Genomic DNA, 24,936 nt, shown 5'->3' with positions numbered 1-24,936 from the left:
CACCCAAGATGTCTTTTTGCCAGGCATGATAATGCGCTTGTCAATGGCATGTGGTGCCACTGTCTGGTTTTTGCTTTCTAATTCAATAGAATCATCACCATCAACACCTTCCAAACGAATATTTTCATCAACTTCAAGTTGAACAGAAGTACTGTATTAACTTTAACAGTAGCATCCTCAATAATAGTGATTTTAGCAATTGTGACTTAATAAACGGGAACTGGGAACTGGGAAGGGGTTGGATCCATGCAACCTGCTTCAGTTGCATAAATGTCAGAACTCCTGGCTACACACTTTGGACTCTCCCCAGGCTTTTTACATGAAGCCTAAGTACAGGAGGAACAACTTTTTTCTTGCTTATTCTTTGATCTGCTCATTATTTGATCTCTCAGTCTTAGCCTCTGATGCATTGGAGCTAAGAGACCTGCACTTAATACTTAATATCTTGAGAGACAGAAGAAAGATAGATGACCTTGTACAATCACTTTTGATCTGAGCACACTAGTAGTAGTAATGTACATGTAGGTACTCTGAGTCTTTCCTTGCACTTGGTGTGGTGTATGGGATGCTGGCAGTTTTATTTTCACGAATTGAAAATCAACACAATTTTTTACCTCAAAGCTGTTGAAATTTTTTGGGCTTCTTGGAGGGCACTGTCTTTGGTAGTTTTTACTTTATCCATTTTGGGATAAATGGTGCAAGCTGAAATAAACAATAGTTACCTGTTGTTATTATATGGTAATACTTTATCAGTCTCTCCGGGTCTTCTACTCCACCAAGTCAAAACTAAATGAACAAAGTCCCATTTGTATTTTCTTGGTCCTCAGGTGATTCTTTTGAGCCCTGTTGAGAGTATGGAAGAGGTTCCCCAAGCACTCCCGTATAGGATCAAAGAATAAGTAATGGCCGGTGCTCCAACTCATAAAGGACCTTTGTGGTCGGTCCATACAGGCATGATATGGATAAAGGTAGTAAGAGGAGGGCACGAACAGATTAATTGCCACAATCCGACATTTCGGTTTATCCACGCAACCCTTATAAAGCTGAGGGCAATACAGTGAAGCAATCAAACCCTGTGAAGCCCAGAGGGGGCAACATATTTTTTAGTTACCTTGTGTGCATAACCGTAACCAGAAGTAACTAACAGTCAAATTCGGGGGCAATTAGCCTTTTGTCATTTTTCACTGGCCCCTCCCTGTGTGTATCTAAAGAGTTCAGTGGCCCACTTTAGCAACACCAAATAAACGACACTAGTTTAAATGCCTCAATCAACCCTTTCTGTTTAGTTTTTTTATTAGTGTATTATTATTTGGTATTCCACAGAATGAAAACTAAGGAAATGTATAGTGGCAGCAGTGAAAATCTGTGAAACCTAGTAATATACCTGCCACACAAACACGCACAGACAACTTTCATTAGTACTGTAATAGCTATTTCATTGTTTATTTTAATACAGCATACTTGACATTAAGAAACATTTCCTTCTTTTCCCTACATCATCAGGGTGGGCATCTAAGACTATAGTTTTCACTGTATATTACTTTGTTGTAATCTCTTTTTTCCAATATGAATCAGTCTACGGAACAGCGCCATCTCTGTAATAGTATAGATGGTAAGAACATTCAAATCAACAACAAATGTCCAGGGCAGGGGGAAAAATTACTTTCAAGCTTGGGGGGGGGATAGTGGTGTTTTGAAGAAAAAAAATCAACCATACAATTGAACAGCGGTGCGCAAACTGGGGGGCGCAGGATTTTTCGGGGGGGGGGGGGGCACGGGTGGTTGCAGAGGCCACGCGCTTTTCTCCGAGGCAATTAAATGCCAGGGGACCACGCGAGGCCTCTGCAACCTGTACTTACCGGGATTCAGCCGGCTTCTGCTCACGTCGCCATGACAACGCAGCGGTAAATTACGCCACGGGGTCATGTGACGTGCCGCGTCATCATGACAACACGCATCAAATGACGCTGCAGGGTGACGTCACGTGACCCTCTGCGGCATTTGACGCCGGGTCACTCGGGGGGGGGGGCGCAAGCGCAGGGACCGAGACACGGGGGGGCGCACCCCTGCAATAGAACAAACACAGTGGCAGGGAAAGAGTATCTACATGTATTAATAAAGAGCTCAGTTCTCCAGCAACTGTCCAAGGTCATTCACCTTCTTCTGTCATTGATGATATTGAGTGCAGATCCCTCAGGTCCATGTCATTATGGATGGAAACTATTTGCTGGGCAGTAAATTTAGCATGTATGTAGATCTTTACAAAGACAATACAGTACAGGGAATTATAATAATACAATAAGCGCAGCAAAGACCGACAATAGGAAAGGAAATCCTTATAGGAAAGCATGATATCTATTATTTCATAAAGATTTTTGAAAGCTATGCAATATGCAATAATTGAATTTAAAACGTGTTGTGAAGGAAGTTACAGTATTTGTAAAAGTTGGAAAGCAGTGTGTGTTGGAATACTCAGGTGAAGCTAAAATGCCATGTACATAATTGTAGGGCCTTCTATATAGTGTTTAATATTATTGAAACTAATGAACCCAAACTGCGTGTCCAAGTTTTAATTATGGATAAAATCAACTTCAAAGATGCTGATTGGAGTTATGCAATTATTCAGAGAGCTAAAGCAGCCAGGTTCACTGATCGCTAAAGATTCTTGCCCAAGGTCACAAGCAGAGGTTGCAATTAGGATTCAAAACAGTTTCTGGCATGTCAAATTGTCCTTATTTTAAACTATTCCATCAGTTGTCCTACAAATAATTATTTATCATTTTTTTAGGTGGGTGTAAATCTAGTTCTACCTATTTTGGTTATTCACTCAAAAATAGGAAAGTAACTGGATCTCGTTTTTCAAATTGCCTTCTTAAGATGCAACGGGTTCTATTCATTAAACTTTGATATCCTCAATGTAAAACTGCCCAAAAACGGTACTCATTGTTAAGCGTCATTTCATTTGCATTCATTTTTCACTAGATTTGCTGCGATAAAGGCTGATAACAGAAATCTCATCTCACTCAGGTAGGTGGAATCTGGCTTTTACTGGAGAGGAGCAATCTAGATTCACCTATACTCCACAGATACAGTACCCTACAAATATGTGGGGAGATGCCTGTGAACACAGCTGAGATACCTAAGAAATATGCTAATTTTAAATCTTTGAATATTTTAAATATATAAATTAGCATCTTTCCTATGTATCTCAGCTGTGTTCACAGCTATCTTACCACATGGAGAATAGATTAATCTATTTGGCGGTGTATAAGTCAATGTGTCCTCTCCTATCTCGCTCTCTGGCCGTGATTTTCCAGGCAATCTGCAAACTCGTAGCTGCAGGAATAGCCCATGAATATGTAATGTTGCCTCATTTGCATATAGAATTTGCATATCGTATGGAATTGCCTTGTTGAAACCAAATGACGTCAAAAAACACTATTTCCACATTGTTTGTAAATTAAATAAGGGCTTCATGAATACAGCAAGATGCAAATCCGAGAGAAAACACCATAGTTTAAGGAATAGGCTGCAGTAGCTAAATGCAGCAATGCTCAGTAAGTGCTGACATTAGAAAATGATGTCAACCTTCCTAAACCATCAAGTGCCGCCTTCTTCGTTAGTTTATCTAGGTTCTATTTCGCCAAAATACATGTCATAGGTTGAACACTGAACATCTACTATTGGGTAGATGAAATCAAAGGCTGACTGTATCTTAGCTGAGGGCTTTACAATATAGTCTAGTTAATAATACATTTGAATACAATACATGTGATGGGAACCTTGCATGTCCTCACCTGCGTGACTGGTTGATTTCAAGTGCTGGTTGTATTAAGTGTGCAGTTAGAACCACAAGGAGTTTGAACAAGGAAGGGGTTAAACAAGGTATAGTATATTGAAGTACAGTTTATTGTTGGCACTTATTAACTTCATAGTTGCTACAATAAGCAGGATTGAAAATGCCACTGAATGCATATCTTGCCACTTGTATGTGCACTTGGAGCAGCTTGTCCAAGGAGCATGCCGCTGTGAGAAGTGTAAGCTCTTTAGAGTCAGAGATTGCTGTTCTGAAGAGGAAACTTGCAATATTGAGGGACATTGACAATCTTGAAAGGGGTTTAGTGCTCAATGAGCAGACTCTTGCTTTGACTAGTGGTGCAGATGGTGGCGCAGTTAGTGAGGAGCAGGTACGTAGCTCGGTAACAGCTAGAAGGGGAAGCAGGGGCAATAGGGAGAGGCAGGCCAGTTTTGAGCTGACCCATCCCAATAGATTTGCCATGTTGATGTGAAGATATTGGGAGTGTTGGGGCCGAAATGGCAAGGCTGGGGGAGACTGATTTCTCTAGCAGCCAGGGGAATAATTCCTCCAGCACAGTGGGGACTCAGGATGCTCAAATAAAAAGAAAGATTTTGGTGGTAAGGGGCTCCATTATTAGGAAGGTAGATACAGCAATAAGTTGACGTGACCGCATGAACCGAACAGTTTGTTGCCTCCCGGGTGCTCGGGTTCGGCACATTGTGGATCGGGTATACAGATTGTTGGGAGGCGCTGGGTTTGACCCGGCAGTCTTGGTACATGTTGGCATCAATTACAAAGTTAGAGAAAGATGGTGGGTCCTAAAAAATGATTTCAGGAATCTAGGCCAAAAGCTTAACGCAAGGACCTCCTAGGTAGTATTTTCTGAAATATTACCAGTGCCATGCGCTACCGCAGGAAAGACAGTCAGAGATTAGGGAGGTAAATGCATGGCTAAAAAAGTGGTGTAGGAAGGAGGGTTTGGGGTTTATAGATCACTGGGACTCCTTTTCTGAGAGGTCCCATCTTTATTCTAGGGACGGATTGCACCTCAATGAAGAGGGATCTTCTGTGCTAAGGGGGAGAATGTTAAAAAGGTTGGATGAGATTTTAAACCAGGATTGAGAGGGGAGGGGAATGAAACAGATAACAAACAAAATAGAATAGATGAAGAAACAAGGGGTTATGGAGGTAGATTGGGGGCAAGTGCAAGTTTGACAAGCATAGTAAATAAAGATAATGCTAGAAAACTTCTAAAGACTAAACCAAGTTGGCGCAGAAAGGAAGGAGAAGATAAGATAATAGTAAAGGCTGAAAAAAAACTTACATGCATGCTTGCTAATTAATGCAAGAAGCCTGACAGATAAAATGGGGGAGCTTTAATTAATAGCTACAAGGGAGCAGTATGATGACATAGGCATTACTGAAACATGGTGGGATGAAACTCATGACTGGGCAGTTAATTTAGAGGGTTATTCCCTTTTTTGGAAGGATCGAGCAAATAGAAGAGGAGGTGGAGTATGTTTATATGTTAAACCGGATCTAAAACCAATTATAAGGGAAGATGTTTATGAAGAGAATGATGAAAATGTAGAGACCTTGTGGATAGAAATTAGCAATGGAGGTAAAAGTACAGTATAAAGAAAATGTCTGTAGGGATATGCTATAAACCACCAAATATCAGTGAGATTGAGGAAGCTAAAATACTTTTGCAAATGGAGAAGGCATCAAAACTAGTTCATGTTTGCATAATGGGTGATTTTAATTATCCAGACATAGACTGGGGCAATGAGATTAGCATTACAACAAAAGGAAACAGGTCTTTGGGGGTGCTTAAAGACAATTATATGACCAAAAATTATTCAGTAACCAACCAGGAAAGGGCGATACTGGATTTGGTCATATCAAACAAAGTAGAAGTAATAGCAAATATTCAATCCTGGAACATTTCAGTAACAGTGATCATAACATGGTCTCATTTTAAATAAATTATCAAAAAACAGATAACTTGGGGTTCAACAAAGACCTTAAACGTTCGAAAGGCAGATTTGAAAAAAAAAACTGAGGACTAATCTACAAGTAATACATTGGGATGATGTTTTTGCAGGGAAAATGTAGAAGATAAATGGGCAGTCTTTAAAACATTCTTTTAAAGTACACTCATCAGTGTATACCCTTGGGTAATAAGTATAAAAGAAATGTCAAAACCAATGTGGCTAAATAAATAGATAGGGGAGGAAATGGAAAAGAAGAGGAAGGCGTTTAGATTCTTTAAGTCAGAAAGGACGGAGGCATCGTATCAGAATTATAAGGAATGTAACAAAAATTGCAAAAGGGCAATCAAATTAGCAAAAATGGATAATGAAAAAAGGATTGCAATAGAAAGTAAGACCAACCCTAAAAAGTTCTTTAAGTACCGTAATAACACAAAAATTAGAAAAGAAAATATAGGACCCTTTCAGTGTGAGATGGGCAGGCAAATTATTGGAGATAAGGGAAAAGCAGAGGTATTAAACAAATTCTTTGCTTCTGTGTTTACCAGGGAAGAATCCATTTCAATAGTAGTGCCGCAGGAGGAAGCCACAACCTCCATATTAATGAACACTTGATTAACTGAGGAAGTTCATAGGCAGCTTGAAATAAATGTAAGTAAATAAGGCACCTGGCCCCGATGCCATACATCCAAGAGTTCTCAAGGAGTTAAGTTCAGTAATAGCCAAAACATTACATTTAATATTCAAGGACTCCATTTCCACAGGCTCAGTACCGCAAGATTGGTGTAAAGCAGATGTGGTGCCTATATTTAAAAAGGGAGCTGGATCACAACCGGGGAATTACAGACCTGTAAGACTGACTTCAATAGTGGGATAACTACTTGAAGGTTTAATACGGGATAATATTCAGGAATACCTAATGGAAAACAAAATTATTAGTAATAGTCAGCACGGATTTATGAGGGATAGATCATGCCAAACTAACCTTATTTGTTTCTTTGAGGAGGTAAGTAGGAATTTAGACCAGGGTAATGCAGTTGATGTGGTCTACTTAGATTTTGCAAAGGCTTTTGATTCGGTTCCACAAAAGAGGTTGGTGTACAAAATAAAGCAAATTGGACTCAGTAATAATATATGCACCTGGATTGAAAATTGGTTGAAGGACAGACAGCAGAGGGTTGACATACATGAAACTTTTTCATGTTGGGTAAGGTCGTGAGTAGAGTACCTCAGGGATCGGTACTGGGACCCCTGTTTTTTCTCTTGTTTATTAATGACCTTGAGCTTGGGCTCAAGAGCAAAGTCTCCATCTTTGCTGATGATACAAAATTGTGTAAGGTAGTAGAATCAGAGCAGGGTGTAATTTCTCTCCAGAAGGACTTGGGGAGACTGGAAACGTGGGCAGGTAAATGGCAGATGAGGTTTAATACAGATAAATGTATGGTTATGCATTGGGAAGCAAGAATAAACAAGCGACTTACAAATTAAATGGGGATAAATTGGGGGAATCCTTGATGGAGAAGGATTTAGGAGTGCTTATAGACAGCAGGCTTAGTAATAGTGCCCAAAGTTATGCAGTAGCTGCAAAGGCAAACAAGATCTTATGTTGCATTAAACGGGCAATGGATGGAAGGAAAGTGAACATTATTATGCCCCTTTACAAAGCATTAGTAAGACCACACCTTGAGTATGGAGTACAATTTTGGGCACCACTCCTTAGAAAAGACATTATGGAACTAGAGAGAGTGCAGAGAAGGGCCACCAAATTAATTATGGGGATGGACAATCTAACTTATGAGGAGAGGCTAGCTAAATTAGATTTATTTACATTAGAAAAGAGGCGTCTAAGGCCTCGGACAGGCTCCCTGCTGGCGCGCTGAGGCTCAGGGAAAGCGGGTGCTTTCCCTGGCCTTGCGGTTGCTTACCGCACGTGCTGTCCGGGGGCGGGCCAGTGACGTCACGGAGCTGGTTCGCCCTCATTGAGCAAAACGCTCACGTGACCGGCCTGTCGCGCCGGCAAGCGGGGGAATTTTAAATTCCCTAAAGACCTACGCTTCCGCGCGCTTGCGGAAGCTTAGGTGAGCCCCTGCTAAAGCCGCTCCAATTGCGGCTGTAGGGGCTCAGTGCTGAGCAGGAGCGCGCCTCAGCACGCTTCTGCCAGCAAGCAGGGAAGATGGCCGAGGCCTAAGAGTGGATATGATAACTATAAACAACTATATTCGGGGACAGTACAGGGAGCTTTCAAAAGAACTATTCATCCTAAGAGCAGTACAAAGGACTCGGGGCCATCCCTTAAGGTTGGGGGAAAGGAGTTTTCACCAGCAACAAAGAAAAGGGTTCTTTACAGTATGGGCTGTTAACATGTGGAATTCATTACCATTATTATATTATTATGGAGACTGTGATGGCAGATACAATAGATTTGTTCAAAAAAAAGGTTGGACATATTTTTAGAAAGGAAAGGTATACAGAAATATACCAAATAAGTATACATGAGAAGAATGTTGATCCAGGGATTAATCCGATTGCCAATTCTTGGAGTCAGGAAGGAATTTATTTTTCCCCTTATGAGATATCATTGGATGATATGTCACTGGGGTTTTTTGTTTGCCTTCCTCTGGATCAATAAGTAAGTATAGATATAGGATAAAGTATCTGTTGTCTAATTTTAGCATACTGTAGGTTGAACTTGATTGACGTATGTCCTTTTTCAATCTCGTCTACTATGTAACTATGCAACCGTGAAAGTATTGCACCATTGAACCAAAACTGATTGCCACATTAATGGTAGAAAATAATGAACATTGCTTCTTTCCTCACAACAGCTGGACCAAACACCACTTTTATGAAGAACATAGTATTTTTTTGTTTTAAAGACATATTGGGGCTTATGCTAGTAGCCTTCATAACGCACTTATCGAGGCTTTTTAGCTGTTATCAGCCAAAAATGCCTACTGCGATTCAGAAAGTCTCGATTAATGGGCTGAATCGCCAATTTTTGCTGCCACCAAAAACACATCACCAATTGAGCGGCGATAAGCCATTTATCAGCAGGTATTGAAAAGTTATCGAGGCTCTAGAATGGCGATTTACTCCCAAATTCCTCTCGCCAGAAAATGTTGGCGTGAAGTTGCCAAGAAGCTTTATAGACGGCAGCGAGAGAGGGACATTAAAAAAAATGCATTTTCCTGCATCGGATTGATGCCGGTGGTCCCCGTAGCTGATATCCATTAATATCAGCACCAGAGGCCCCTGGCATGAATCAGATGCAGGAAAAATGCATTTACAGGCAACTTCATTACCTTAGTGGTTAACCGCTAAGGTAATTAAGGGGTAACTACCAGTGCCCAGTTTATTGTGGGTAGCGGGGGTGGGTGAAGGTGGCATTTGGTCTTTGGTTGGTGTTTAGGCCTTGTGGGGGGGTTGCGGGGGGAGTTATCCCCTTCATTACCTTAGCGGTTAATACCACTGCGGTAATTAAGGGGTTAAGCCCTCACGCTACCACCTAGGGGTAGTAGAACTGGTTAATCCCTTCATTACCATAGCGGTCCCCACCGCTAAGGTAGTGAAGGGGTTAACACCTCCCGCAACCTTCACCAGCAGGCCTAACCACCCACCCTGGGGCTTCTGCCCCCATTGTTCCACCCTCTCTGCCCCCAATAAACAGGCTATTGCAGTTGAACACCTTTATTGCCTTAGCGGCTAGCCTCTAAGGTAATGAAGCTGTTTTAATAACAATTTTAATACAAGTGTACGTGAATAGGGGGTCTCCGGAGCAGAACCGCATTTATTTCAGGCCCGGGGACCTCCTGCTTCCCGAGACAACAGGCACCGTTATGGGGTGTCGGTATCTCCTATGCATTTAATTCCCACGTCACGTGACGCGAGTCATTTAAATGCCTAGGAGATACCTGCACCCCATAATAGGGCCTATATCTCGGAAACAGGGGGTCCCTGGACCTGAAATCAATACGGTTCTGCTCCGGAGACCCCTTGCTCAAATACACTAGTATTTAAATTGTTATTAAAACCCTGCGATCGCTGGCGAGATATGCGCTGTCCAGATCGCAGTAGATTACTGCACGTAGACGAATGAGGCCTTTTGAGAGAGGTGAATATCACATCGCTGCTCCTTTGAGCATTTAGCTATCGTCGGTCTTCAGATTCTTTCTGAATACTCTGATAACTTTGCCGAAAATCCTGGCAGCGTAACAGGCCCAGCGAGTTGGTTTATGAAGGCTACTAGCATAGGCCACATTGTATGTAAAACTTTTTTTTTTTAAGTCAGTTGAGATTTACAAAAGACCCGCATTGGGCATTAGAAATAGAAACTGAGCTATTTATTTCATTGTGATTCAAAAGATTCTGCATAGTCTTCACTTCAAAGCTAACCCATGCAAGTGTGAACACTCAACCATGTGGAACTCTTTCACATTGGTTCCAGTTAGTCTCTTGGTTTTACATTCCATTGTATAGACCCCTGCAGTGTCTTTAAAAGATTTAAATATTCTACTATCACAGTGTATGACACGTTTATAAGTAATTACAACATTTGACTTAATCGTCTCATTGGTGAGTTTTTTTTATATGAGCAGCAAGAAAGGATATAGATAGTACTATGCCACTGTTCCATATTAACGATTATTTCAGTAATGACATGTATCTTTGTTCTTCATGAAAAGGGGTGTTGTTCTTCCTCAATCGGTGCTCAGTGAAATATATTAAAAAAACAAAGGAAAAAGAAAACAGTGTATAGTGGCACACTTTGTGCTTGTTCAATGTTTTCCTTGGGTGAATAACCCACCGATTAAATAATCACAATGACAGTAGACCAATGCTCTGAATTAGACTATAGTTATTTTAAGACACCTAACAGGTGAAATACGAAAAAATATATGTTTTTCTTTCTTTTTCTCTTTTAATATCACTGAGACCACGTCATACTAATTGCATCCATCCACCATCAATTGGTAATTACGTCTCAGAACATCTGTGCAGTGTGAGGTTTTTTTTATAAATCCAGATTGCCTACATTTACGTTCACTGAATAAAGGGTGCATGTATTCACTTTTCACACTTCAGGTGATCTTCTACCAATATACTATACCTCAAAGTATTTCTCCTGTTTGGTGTCTTAAAATAACTATAGTCTAATTCTGAGCATAGGTCTACTGTCATTGTGATTATATGATCGTGGGTTATTCACCCAAGGCAAACATTGAACAAGAACAAAGTGTGCCACTATACACTGTTTTCTTTTTCCTTTGTTTTTTTCTATATTTTACTGAGCCTGTAAGGCTTTGAGGAAGAACAGCGCCGAGGAGGTCAATCTTTTTTCGCTAAGGACTAACAAAGGATCTGGGCAATCCTCGTGACCTCCTGGCGACAGGACTTCTGAATCATAAGAGGTGGTCATTTGCCACACCGTTATTTATTTAAGTGTCATAATTTGTGTTTGTATTAATGTCATATCACTTGTACTGTATTTCACGCACGTGTATATCACATTATTAGGGGTATAGCGCTGAGGTTGGGCTTTTTTGCATGAAAAAGGGTGTGTTACAATCAGAACAGCATAGCAGGAGTGTACATTTTGCGATGTATATGTCATTCTAAAAAAATCTACAATTACTGTAGTTATTTAAGTTGTATATTTAATTATTATGAAATAATAACCATATATATTATGGTTGTTTGGGGCATGTATATCATTATTCTACAATAAGAAAATGTACAACTCTAAATATTTTTACCTTACAACCAAAATAAATAGCAGAACATTTCTATACTATTGATTAAGGCGGCATATATTCTTTATAAAGCACACATATATAGTGAACAAGACAGCACACCACAATATCATGGAACATGAAAGTGTCCTAGTTTAAATAACAACTGCATAGTCGGGGTGCCAACGTTTCGGTACCTAGGGACCTTCCTTTTGCACCAAGGAATGTCCGTATGAATTGAAACGTTACTCCTCCCACTCCTTCCAGTCTTTGCTATTGTTAATTAAATGATGACACTTTTTCATAATCCGTGAACTCTTAATGTTCTGGTTGGTTCAATATCAATCAATATAGGTGGTAGACCACCAAAAATATGTTAAATGAACGTATGCAAATCTTAATCATTATGAAACTTATTCATTAAATGCAAAAAGGGACTCTTGAAGTGATTTACTTTACCAGAAGAGTACACAATTGTAATGTAGTGAATGACCTGTCCTTGTCCATTAGTGTTTTTCAAATCTATACCTACTGTATAAGCAAACAATCTATAATGTAATCTACAGTATATGGGTTTCATTTCAGGTGCTCATGGATTGGTCGATAGAAAAATGCAATGCCACACTGTTGTTATAAGGGACACTTTGTATGGAAGACGTAAGAACATGACACGATTTAGAAGCCTTTCAAATATTATTTTACGTCTGTCCAGAAAGGACATTTAGTTTCCGTTTTGGACTGATAAACTGGCACAGATTCCCTAAAATCAGTTTGTAAAAAATCCCAAAAGTACAAATATATATTATATTATATACAGGTATATATGTGTGTGTTACAACTGGAACTTCAAAGAGAATGGAGTATGACCTGATTTAACTAGGATTCTGTGGACCACAAATTGTCACTGACAACTTGGTGACACCAATACGTTACTTTAACTCAGCTTTGGTAATGAACAACATTTGACTATTTCAGTCAACAGAGGATCTATCTGAGGTGTTGAGTGGTTTCAGTGTAGCCATTGAGCAGAGAATGCAAAAAAGACAAATCTGTTTCGCTTAAGCTTTAATAACGGCTTTGAGTCATATTTTGAAATCATAATTATTAGACATGCTTTATAAACTACTGACTGCTCAGATTAAAGCTCATGAATGTTTATGTATAATCTGTTCCTCAGATTGACTTTAGCCATGCTGTAAAAAGCATTGCGTTTGAAGTCAAATCTAAGTGCCGCTGAATTTCCCATTTGAGCAGTGTGAATAATGACTTTTAGCACTCACCAAAAAATAGTTTCTACTTTCATATGTCTCGTGTGTCCTGGTTGATGGAGCCTTTCTTTTGAACAAGATGGGCTTTGTTTTTCTTTGGCATGGTTTCCTTTATTTATCCTGCTCTTGCCCAGCTTGCAAATTTTATGATCACTTTTTGCTTTTCATTTTTGTGTTTGTGCATATTGCATGGCCACAGACTATGAGTGCCACACACATATATAATAATAAGAATAATAGTACCTAGCTATATAATATTAAGCACAGGGCCGTCTTAACGTATGGTCACGCTGGGCAGTTGCCCGGGGGCCCCACAGCATAGGGTGGCCCCACGCGTGCCCACCATTCTAAGTCTAGCTAGGAGGGCTCGCTCCCCCCCCCCCCCGCGGCGCCCAGCACCCCGGCTCACTCTTTCCCCGCCCGGCACCCCGGCTCGCTCGCTCTCCCCCGCCCGGAAATGTAACCCCGGCTCGCGTCACAACCGCTCGCAGCCTAGCAGTGCAGCACTTCTGGTGCCTGCTGCTGCTAGTGAGCACGTGGGAGGCTGGTGAGTGATTGTGTAGGCAGGGCCCCGTGCACTGCTTTGCCCGGGGGCCCCTAATGTTGTTAAGGTGGCCCTGATTAAGCAGAGAGTACTTCTCCCCCAGCTCCTGTGGGAACTGCAGTAATGTTAAATACCAGCAGAACACCTAAAAAAAATCATTAAAAAAAAAGTGAATATAGTGATCTCAAATGTAAAAAGGCTTCTCAACACGCAGTACATATTGCACAGCGACACTTGCTTAGTGACACTCACAAAGCAGTCATTCAGAAAGAAATATTGTTGTTTGGGGGTTTGAGCAAAGGAGTAGTACAGTAAATAAAAATACCACTTGTGGTGCATTTGCATGTCTGAGACAGGTCTGCAACCCTGTCCTTCCCCATTATCGCTTAGCAAACAGTGCTTCCACTGCAGCCAGGAATTCTGGGTAATGACATGCAAATGTGCGCAGTGTCACTCTTTACGTCTCATCCATGTGAACAAATGAAAAAGATTATTTTGAACCGCTGACATTTTTGTGACACCTTGGATAGATCCTTTGTTGATTGACATAGTAAATTGTTGCTCATTACCAAAGCCGGGTTAACGTAACATATAGTGAGGCCATAATTTTAACAAATCATTGCGCCGTTTTCATGTGCGCTGCTGTACTCCACGCGGCATGAACGCGGCCAATCTCCCCAATGCACATGTGTTTATCGCGGTTGCTTTGTTTGAATTTCATGGATTGTGTGCAATTAAATGCAATGAAATCAATGAATTGTAATGTGTACAGTACAGTGCTACTGTGCTACAGTGTCACTTTCAGGTGTTTAAAAGCCAGAACACAAAAATGCCATTTTATGCACTCGCGTCTTAAGGCGGTACGGTTGGAAGAAATCACGCGCCATGACATGGGTATTCTGAGGTATACACCGCATGATTTGTTAAAATAATGGCCGCTGCATCTGTTCATACCACACATAGTTTATAAAGGTTTGTACTACTTATTAAATTTTAGCACTAACATTTTAAACATAGAGGAGGACGTGAGGCAGAGGGGATGAGGACATCATCTCCCTCCTCACCCCATCTCCCCCCCCAGCCACCCAAAACTGCCAGATTCCTAGATCCAATTTTTCTTATTTTTGTGTCATAGGTCTCTTCTCTTTTTCTTGCTTATTTTGAGACCTTTCTAGTTCTGAGGCCATGGCTCCCAAATTTGATCAAATTGTTCCAAATTTTGATTTAATTGGGCCTAAAGTTTCTCCATTAGCCTGACCTCGTTCCCTCTTTGTGGGCCAGGATGGAGCATTTCTTTTCTTCCAAGCGCGGCTATAGAGCAGCGTGCCGCTGTTAGGACAAAGGAGACCAGTTTTTTCATGGGGGTCTGTAGGTCTTCTATGGGCTTAGTCAACAAAAAGGTCAGCGGATTTAACAGAACTCTCAGTTCTGTAATCTCCTGGATCATACTTTGGACCATAATCCAAAAGTTCTGTATCTGTAGGCAGGTCCACCAAATATGTGCCATATCTCCTCTCAGACCACACCCTATCCAACATAGATCGGGTGTTCCTGGGAAGATCTGGCTCAGCCTACTTGGAGTTAAGTACAGGTAAACCCCGTTATAACGCGGTCCTCGGGGTCCACCCCGAGACCACCGCGTTAGTAACGGGGTCGCGCAAAAAAATTGGCCGGCGCATCATCACCCTCCCCCCCCCCCCCCCCGCAGCACCCTACACCCCGCGGGCAGGAGATGGGAGCGGGGATGTCCCTCCGGTCCCCGCTTCCCCCTGTCACCGCGTGACAGCCCGCGGGGCAGGAGATGGGAGCGGGGATGTCCCTCAGGTCCCCGCTTACCTCTGAACCCCCCACGTGCCCGGTGCTCCCGCTGCCTGAATGGAGGTGGTAGCGGGGGGTTTCTTCTCCCCACCGCTGTCCCCGGCGCTCCCGCTGCCTGCGCGGGAGGAGGGGGGGGAGCGGGTTGTGGTGCTGGTCGCGGGCTTTCCTCTGTTCCGACCCCCCCCCCCCGTCTGTGTAGAGTGAGAGAGTGTGTGTGTGTATGTATATATGGGAGAGAAACTGGGTGTGTGTATATGGGTGTGTGTGTGTGTGTGTGTGTGTGTGTGTGTGTGTGTGTGTGTGTGTGTGTGTGTGTGTGTGTATATATATATATATATGGGTGGGTGTGTGTCTGTGTGTCTGTGTGTGTATATGGATGTGTGTGTGTGTGTGTGTGTATATATGGGTGTGGGTGTGTGTATATGGATGTGGGTGTGTGTATATGGATGTGTGTGCAGTGAGAGTGTGTGCAGTGAGAGTGTGTGCAGTGAGAGTGTGTGCAGTGAGAGTGTGTGCAGTGAGAGTGTGTGCAGTGTGTGCAGTGAGAGTGTGTGCAGTGTGCAAAAAAAAAAAACATTTTTTTTAAACGGGAACCACGTGAAAACGGCATTATAACGGGGTTTACCTGTACCATTGAAATAAAATGGTATATATGTTTTCCTTTGTTGTCGTACAAATTGAAGTTTTAGATGCCGATTCCCAGATATCCTCCCAGTCGCCCCTATCTATTTCTATATTGAGGTCTTCCGCCCATTTTAACATATAGTTATGATTTTGGGCCGCCGCTTTGAGACTTTGCCGAATTGGTCTAATTGAGATTGCAGATTAGGAAGGGATGTCAACGGGTTGGCTAGTGTTAATATTATATCATCTGCAAATAAGGACATTTTATAACTTGTCCCCCCAATTTGAATTCCCTGTATGTTGACTTCGTCTCTGACTATTGCCGCTAGGGGCTCAATTGACAATGTGCAGAGAAGCGGAAACAGGGGACAGCCCTGTCTGGTACCATTTTTATGGGGCTTGAGTCACCTCCAGGAAGTCTGACGTACGCTGTGGGCATCCTGTAAAGGTTCTAACACCCTCCAGTAACGGGCCCGAAAATCCAAATTTTAGCATTGTTTGATCCAAAAATGCCCACTCTATTCTGTCAAATGCTTTTTACGCGTCTAAGCTTAATAGGATAGCCTTCGTCCTGACTGACACCGGTCATGTGTACATGGTCAATGATATTTATGATCTTTCGGGTGTTGTCTTAGGCTTGTCTGCCCGAAGCAAACCCTTCTTGATCTATATGAATCAGGCTTGGGAGAATCGGGTTCAGCCTATTCGCCAGAATTTTACTATAATTTTTTAGATCCGAATTGAGCAGGGATATAGTCCTGTAGTTGCCACATTGGAGTGGGTCCCTTCCCTCCCTGTGAATAATGGCCAAGTTGGCCTTGGACATTGAGGTTGGGATAGCTGCACCCTCCAGGAATGAGTTGAATGTTTTGAGAATGAACGGGGGAGAGCACCGGCTTAAATGTCTTATAATACAGGTTGGAAAAAATACTTGGGAGTCCTCCTCCGTTAAAACAAGTAGGTTACACTTTTTAAGATATTCAGAAATTGCCTCTGACCCTGTATAGAATTTAAATGATATAATTTAGAGTAGAAGTTTGAGAATTCCTTGGCTATTTCTTTCTCGCTGTACTGTATGTTGTTATCTGTTGTTATATGTTGTTATATGTTGTTACTGCTTTATTGCCCTTATATTGATATAATCGTAGTATCGGTGCAGCGCCTCCACCTTAGAGGGATCCCAGTGTAGTGGGAGGAGCCCCTCACAGGACCCAATGACAATAATCACACTCTGTGTAAAATAACAATAACCTTTACTGGTACAGGTATAACTCTTAACAGTTCTAATGGTCACTAATATATGGTACAACTACCCACCAAGCCTCGCACGGCTATAACCCACCACCGTGTAGCCCACACCGTGTCCCAAGAGTCCCACACCCAACCCCAATGTGTGAGACAGCGCTGCACACTCGATGAGGTGTAACAATGGTTGGTGCTCTTGGTGTATAGGACCTGCCGGGTGCTGCAGCACCCGGGCGCGCCGACTGACAGACAGGATCGGCTGATCCAGCGATGGAATCTGCCTCCACGTGGGTGGTATCCAGCTGGAGTGTCCCACATGAAGATAGTCTTTTTGATGCAGGTGTCTGGTTCCAGACCACCTGTAATCAGGATACAGCTTTGTCTTGTCTGTGTCCCTCAACCTGGTTCTACAGGACAGTGTCCCTAGCTATGGGCCTGTCCCTGCAGCAACCACAAGCTACCCAAGGGAGTCGGGGCCTAGCTGGGGCCTATTGGGGATATTATGGCCCAGTAGAGGGGTCACAGACCCCTGCACACATACACCCTCACCTCTGTGTCCCAGCTCCGACTGCCCTGTGGTCCCTGGCGCACAAAATGTATCTCTCTCTGCAGCAGGTGGTCTTTGCAGCCCTATTGGCTGTGTGTCATCATGTGTGTGCATGCGCCTATGTATTATGGGGCTTGTAGTCCCCACGGAGCCTATCCCTAACAGCCGCCGCGTGCGCCTAGCGTACTGTGCATGCGTGACTATCATGGCCGCCGCACTACAAAGCGTCGCATCTACGCATGCGCGAGTATACCGTGCCTGCACCTTAAAGATGGCGGTGCCCTGCAGGGGCCCTGCCGGAGCCTCCGGTGAGCCCGCCGCACCACCCGCCGCAGCGAAGGCAAGGGGAGGGGGGAAACCCGGGGACTGGAGGGGACCTGTTTACATCATGATAATATTTTAGATTTCCTGACTGATTCATGGCTATTTTTAGTCATCAGCAGTTACTGTCTGTGCTTCCCCCACTATAGCTACAAAAGGTGAGCTCAGGTGAAGAAAACACAAATTGTTTCTTGTCATAGCCTTGTTCAAATCAATTGCAGAGGGTTAAGTGCTTTCATGTAGCTGTGCAAAGTATGTTGTGCGATACCCCGCAGCCTCTTGCATTGAGCATCATTCCACAAGGGTTTACACGTCCTTTTAGGTCTGGTGGGACATAGCTACTCCATCATGGGGTCTGGCACTCCAGGGGCCCATGACGTAGTTGCTACATCATAAAATGGCCGTGTGTTTTTCTAGGGGAGATTGCATCTCGCAGGAGGGGGATCTACAAAGAAGAGGCAGGAAGGAGGAGGATTCCTTCTGTTCCGTCATCAGTGATAGAGCGATCACGTGACATGTACAGCGTCAGTGGCCCATTCGAATATCACCATGTCATTCTCTGCAGTAGGCCCGTCTATGTACCATGAAGCGAGAAGCAGCCTGAAAACCACACACTCTAAGGTGTAATGGGATATAACCGGTCTCCAAAATCTTCAGCATTTACAATAATGATATTAGCACATACAGTTTTCCATGTGTACTGTGAATCGGTGACCCTGCTTCACAGCACGAACCTCAGCTGCATTTCAGCACAACACGAACCTCAGCTGCATTTCAGCACAACACAGTGATGGATTTCATGTCACAGCACAATCCGCTCCGATGATCTGATCATGAACGGGCTCTGCATTTTCTCAGTATCCTACTGCTTACTTCCTTGGGGAACCTAATTGAATACTGCAGAGCAGAAAAAGCACATTAAGTAGAAAATGCTCAATGGGTATTCTATTGTTAAAGGCTACAGCTCTGGTATCAGTTCATCACACATTGCCTTTTTTGTTGTTGTTGCTGTTAACACATGCTGTCTTCTGTATACGCAGAAAGGATTATTCATATGAATGTCATCTATACATTGAGATTATTTACCATTTGCAAGCTCCTTCGGCACGAGTAGGGTTAAAGAAAGTTATACCACACACCGTGCTAATTACTTCACCTCTCAGCTGTGAAATAGAATACGATGCATTAATTTAGCTCAGCTGTAGCGCTAAGCAGCTAATTGCATAAAAATGGGCATGATCCCTACACTTTCCCCGTTTTGCAGCCAAGAGTCGCTTTGTGCTCCAACGGTGCAGCAATTTTAAAGAGACTTATCGCTGGTTTTACATAGCTAAATATTCCAATTGTTAAGCAAAATACAGATTTAGTTTACAAAGAACGGGTTTGCCGCTGCAGTTTCACATTCAAGAGCTAAACCTTTGCGTCCGAATGTAAATAATAGTGTATTGTGTTGTTGATTGTATCATTGCCCTCCCATTGAGTGCAGCTTTTGAGACATCCAGTTGCACTCTGCAGCAAGTACAGTGACAAATTGATTCTGCGACAACAAAATGTTTGTCTTTTTTTTTTTTTTTTTTTGCAGTCTTAGCATAAAATGGTCAGATGACGTTCCACTGCAGAATTCAATTTCACAGTTCAGTTAGGTCCTTGATTATGCTGCCAAATTCAGATTAATGTACGCTTAACTAACATGAATCAGGGGACTTCTGGCTGACAGCCTGCAGTAATACTACATGTTTGATGGCAGTGTTGAGTTTTATGCCCTGGACACCTCTGTGCACCACTAGTGAAAATGATTGATTAAATATATTCAGTGGTATAATTATTTGTAATTGTGATACATTATGAGTGTATGTCAGACTCGCCCTAGACATGTTAGACGCAGGCACACTCTAGTAGGGAGTTGTTTTTTTCTGAATACGCTATATCTAATGTATCAAAGATTCATGACCAGATGCATGGCTGCTAGGGATTTCACTGTGAAGCTTACAGTAGTGCATGACAGAACATCATGTCACCATGTGTATTCATTTCTGTATTGTAATATTATCATTCTATACTTTCTTAGAGCCTCGTGCTCACAGTGCACCTAATTGTATATGAAACTGGTCTGTTATTACGTTGTTATTAAGAAGCCATCTAGTAGAAAAAAATAAACCAATAAAAGGTGTTTTTTTTTTAAATATATATATATATATGTCGTGAAACCTGTGATTCTATGTCTATGGGTATTCCACATTGTTTCTAAATGTAAATATGTATGTAATGTCAGTGTATTTTAGTACCTAATTTTTTTAAAAACATTTTGCACAATGCTAGGGCAGTTTTTCCCCTGGTTAGAATATTTTTATAGTTGCACTACGAATATCAAAAATTCTAGGTGCCTTTTTTTTTTTTTTTTACATCTTGGTGTTATTTTGCAGATTGCAATTTTTTTTTTTTAAGTGGGCAAAATACAGCTTTCATAAAATTGCACCTGGTATTAGTTGGCAGGTGCTGTTTCAGTTAAGAGATAGCAGACGAGAAGATGAGCGGGATGGCATATCAATAACATTTGTATTTACTCCTGCCGTGCTAGAGCAGCCTACAATAATGTACTACCGTGCAATAGCACTAAGGGGGGTAATTCCTTGTATAGTAAGGATGCAATGCAAGAAATACCAAGAATAATTCACCGTTAAATGTAACGTATATGATTTGCATATTTGTACCAATAATATTATGTTGTGATTCCAATTATTGCATAAAAATATTCCTGCAAGCAAACCAGACAAATAATATCTAGGTTTTACTGGCAGATGCTATATTGTAATATTGTTGACTTATTTAAAATCCAAGGTCGGACAGCCACAATCCCAGAAAGTGTAGGAAAAAACATAAGAAAAAATACAAGAAAAAAACATCTGAAAAACTATACAAGACCAAAAACAATGAAAACATTTGTTTTTCCTTAGCCCTTGTGTAGCATTTACTTTGTTTTTCTTGTTTTTGCCTTACTCTTGTTTATTCCCCCAGTAAGGTTTAGTATATATCCCCCTTTTTTTTTTGGTATTTAGCTTTTCCTAATGTTTGGGTTTCATGTCCCATGTGCTTTCTGCATATTTGCTCTGGCTCCATCGCTATTTAATGTTATTGTTTTTGATTTTGGTCTCGTATATATATGAAAAAGAGAGGAGAGAGCGCACGCCCCATAGTTTAAAACCGTACATTTAATGTTGGGAAGGAGGGGGAGGGGAAGAAAATCACTCACGAGGGTAAATGAATTAAAATGAATTAAAAGCAGTTTGTAAATGTATCACCACAAACTGCTTTTAATTCATTTACCCTTGTGAGTCAAATGTACGGTTTTACACTATGGGGCGTGCACTCTCTCCTCTCTTTTCCCTCTAGATTCCCATGGGATGTGGTTCATCCCTTTTGAGAGCAGACGGAGACCCCCACACCAGCATCATATTTCTATCATCTGTTGGACATTTTGAAAGGACTGGTTCTATATTTCTTCCTTTTTATTTAATATTGTACACATTTGTTTTAGCACCAATAGGACTATTTTATTCAAATTATATACACATTAGATACTTGCACATTGCAATTATATGTTTGCTTTATCCCTTGATATCAATAATATTTTTATTTAAATTTTGATAGTATAATCATTTAGGCGCTACTTTATTCCCATATATATATGTGTGTGTGTGTGTGTGTGTGTGTGTGTGTGTGTGTGTGTGTGTGTGTGTGTGTGTGTGTGTGTGTGTGTGTGTGTGTGTGTATATATATATATATATATATGTGTGTGTGTGTATGTATATATATATATATATATGTGTGTATATATATATATATATAAAAATAATCTTTTTGGGGGGACCTAGGCATAAGCACATTAAAACTTTCTATTTTGAGTGCTCGGGACCCCTTTGATTAACTTGTGACTTATTGTCATCTAATTCTGTATTTTAAAAAGTTCCTTAAAATTGATACAGTCACGTACAAATAAACATATTATGTTTGACATTTTACTGTATTTCAAATTGTCACAGCATCCAAATATATAATTTTACTGAACATTTTACTGGCATACAAGCGGTGGAAACATTGGCATGTTAAATTAATTGTAATACCTTCACCATCTGTCATGGCATAGAATACAAGTGAATATAATATAAAGAGAGTGTGCATATTATATAAAACGATGCTAGACTTTGATGGGTTTACCATATTCTGAAGTTATTACGTTTTGCATAATATTCCCTTCTGTTAGTCTCAAGCAACTTTTCAATGGAATTTACTTACAGAACAATATGACTTGCTTCTGTAATGTAACCATCAGTCATAATAGAAGAGAACATTATTTTGTTTAGTTTTGATTTCTTTGGTGAAATGATTAAAAAAAACATTTATGAGCACATTCACATGTCCCAGACAGGTCATGAAACCTGCCTTACCACCAAATCATTCAGTGCCTTAACAGCAGCCAGGGATTCTGGGTAAGAACATGCAAATGAGCCCCGTGTGACAATTTTTTAATTGTATCTACTTTCTAATGGGAATCCCTTTAAATCCCTTATCCCCGCGGTATTACACAGTTTTTACAGCAAAAAGGTACATAGCCAGCAAACCTACTCAGACAGCTATTTTGGCCTTTTGCATCTAAGTGGGAGGGTCGTTGCTGACTTTGTATTATAAATCTGGTCGTGGTTACACAACAGGTACACAAGCCAAGTTGTGGAGAGTACAAAAGTGACAGATACCGTCCACCATACAGAGTACAGTTATAATAAATAACACTAGTGAGCACTTTCATACGTCTCAAAAAGGTTAATAAAACCAAACTTGCCCCATAATCACATAGTACACAATACTTCCATTCCAGCCAGGAATTCTGGGTAATGACATGCAAATGAACACTCATAGCTCTTCAGTTTGTGAAATATTTGTATTCCTTTTCAAGACATAAGAAAAAGCTAAATCTATATTTTTCATTATTTTTTTTACAAATTAATTCAGGTTACAAATTCCACTGCATTTATTTTATTAATTAAAGGCAGTAGTTCATCCTAAGTTTGTTTTTCACACCACTGACTTTAATATCTGTGTTTAATTGAAGAAGGTAATTGATATAAAATGTGCAGGCTTAATTATTTATCCTCCGTTTGCATAGATTTTGGTTTAATTTGCCCGTTTTTGGGTTAATTGGTAAATATGTTGATGACCATTGGAGTGACGCCTCCTTGGGGTGATGCTAGCAGGGCTTAATATCAGTCTTCCATTTGCAAAACACTAACAAGATATTGCCGAAATGTAACCCAAATATTCGGAAATCTGAATCTTTGTTGCAAAAACTACTTCATTTGCCTTCAACGCAATATTGTAGACTGGCAAAATCAACAATAAATCTGCATTAAATAGAGTATAATGTTGAAGATCCAGAAGTGCAATTTTAGATAATGAAAGCTTTACATTGTGAAAATGTAACCCAATGTACAACATATGCTGTAAAACTGTGCAGCCATGAGACTTTGATACATGACTACAGTGTGGATCCCCCTTCTCAGCTAAATATAATTGATAGGGTGGTATGGTGCTACTACCGGGATGCAGTAATATAAGACCAAAGAGAAAGAACCCGGCTATGAGAGCACTCTGATACCCCTGTGAAGTGTTGTATAGTGAATTAATTAAGATTAATATTTATTATTATTGATATAAAATAAAGAGGTACACACATAAGAAAAGCGAAAAACAAAGGACAACGTATAAGAAACCAAGGTCAGTGACCAATCTAAATAGTTCACCAACAATAGTAGTGATGGGTTAAATGTCCCCAGGGAGACATATTGCCTAAATGTTGAATCAGGTACATTTGGCGTTATTAGCACGTAATGTGTTCTATTCTGTGCTGTTAGTCCCATCCAAAGTCATCTGGTTTGTCTTCCTCAGAAAGCCCAGGTATCGAGGCTTATAAGCATAGATAGTTATGTATGTTGTCAGTATAGATTGCAACACTGGGTACTAATAAGGGTGTGGTCCAATGTAGGTGGACTGTGGTACTTAATTCATTGATTTCAGAATGGCAATATAGTTCCCATCTATTACCGATATGTAGCAGTAGCAAATGTCTCGATTTGAGATTGGATACAATGAGTCAACAGACCTTAGAGCTGTATTAAAGTTAAAAGAGTCTTGATGTAGCTTCAGTTAAATCTCACTGAAGTCATCATTGAAGTATACCAGGTGGGTTAAAAAAGAGGGGATTATGGTGTCTCAAACCACTCCCATCAACTGCTCAGTCCTACACTGTGGTGGCACTAGTATATGATCAGTGTACTTAAAATGACTACCACTGTATTATTATTAGAATGTCTAAGCTATAATAGCATATCGCTAGACTCATATATGATTTACATATAAAGTTGAACATCCCTGTAAGGATATTACTTTTTGCCAGGTGGACCGGCTATGTAGCATTGCAGTTAGCCTGCTATTATGTGCACATAATAAGTTATTACGGATGTTCTTAACTTTAATACAGCTCTAAAGGTCTGTTGACTCATTGTATCCAATATCAAATCTCAAAGGGAGACATTTTCTACTGCTACATAATAGTAATAAATGGGAACTATATTGAAATTCTGAAATCAATTAATTAAGTACCACAGTCCACCTACATTGGACCCCACCCTTATTAGTACCCAGCATGCAATCTATACTGACAACATACATAACTATCTAGGCTTATAAGCCTCGATACCTGAGTTTTCTAAGGAACACAAACCGGATGACTTTGAATGAGACTAACAGCACAGATGAGAACACATTACGCGCTAATAATGCCATATGTACCTGATTAAACATTTAGGCAATATTTGTCCCCCTAGGGACATTTAACCCATCACTACTATTGAGGGTGAACTATTTAGATTGGTCACATGCCTTGTTTTTTTTTATACTTTGTCCTTTGTTTTTTGCCGTTCATATGTGTGTACCTCTTTATTTTATATCAATACTAATAAATATTAATCTTAATTAATTCACTATACAACACTCTTC

At 40.9% G+C, this 24,936-nt stretch overlaps 1 protein-coding gene across 4 annotated transcripts in view; it reads left to right on the top strand.

Moving 5' to 3' along the window:
• The window catches only part of PAK5 (p21 (RAC1) activated kinase 5), a 199,234-nt gene that overhangs the window by 155,237 nt on the left and 19,061 nt on the right, over positions 1-24,936 (top strand). The window lies entirely within an intron of this gene.

Source organism: Ascaphus truei, chromosome 4, assembly GCF_040206685.1.
Source record: "Ascaphus truei isolate aAscTru1 chromosome 4, aAscTru1.hap1, whole genome shotgun sequence".
NCBI lineage: Eukaryota > Metazoa > Chordata > Amphibia > Anura > Ascaphidae > Ascaphus > Ascaphus truei.
The sequence above is the reverse complement of the archived record's forward strand: the minus strand, read 5'-3'. Positions and strand labels throughout refer to the sequence as shown.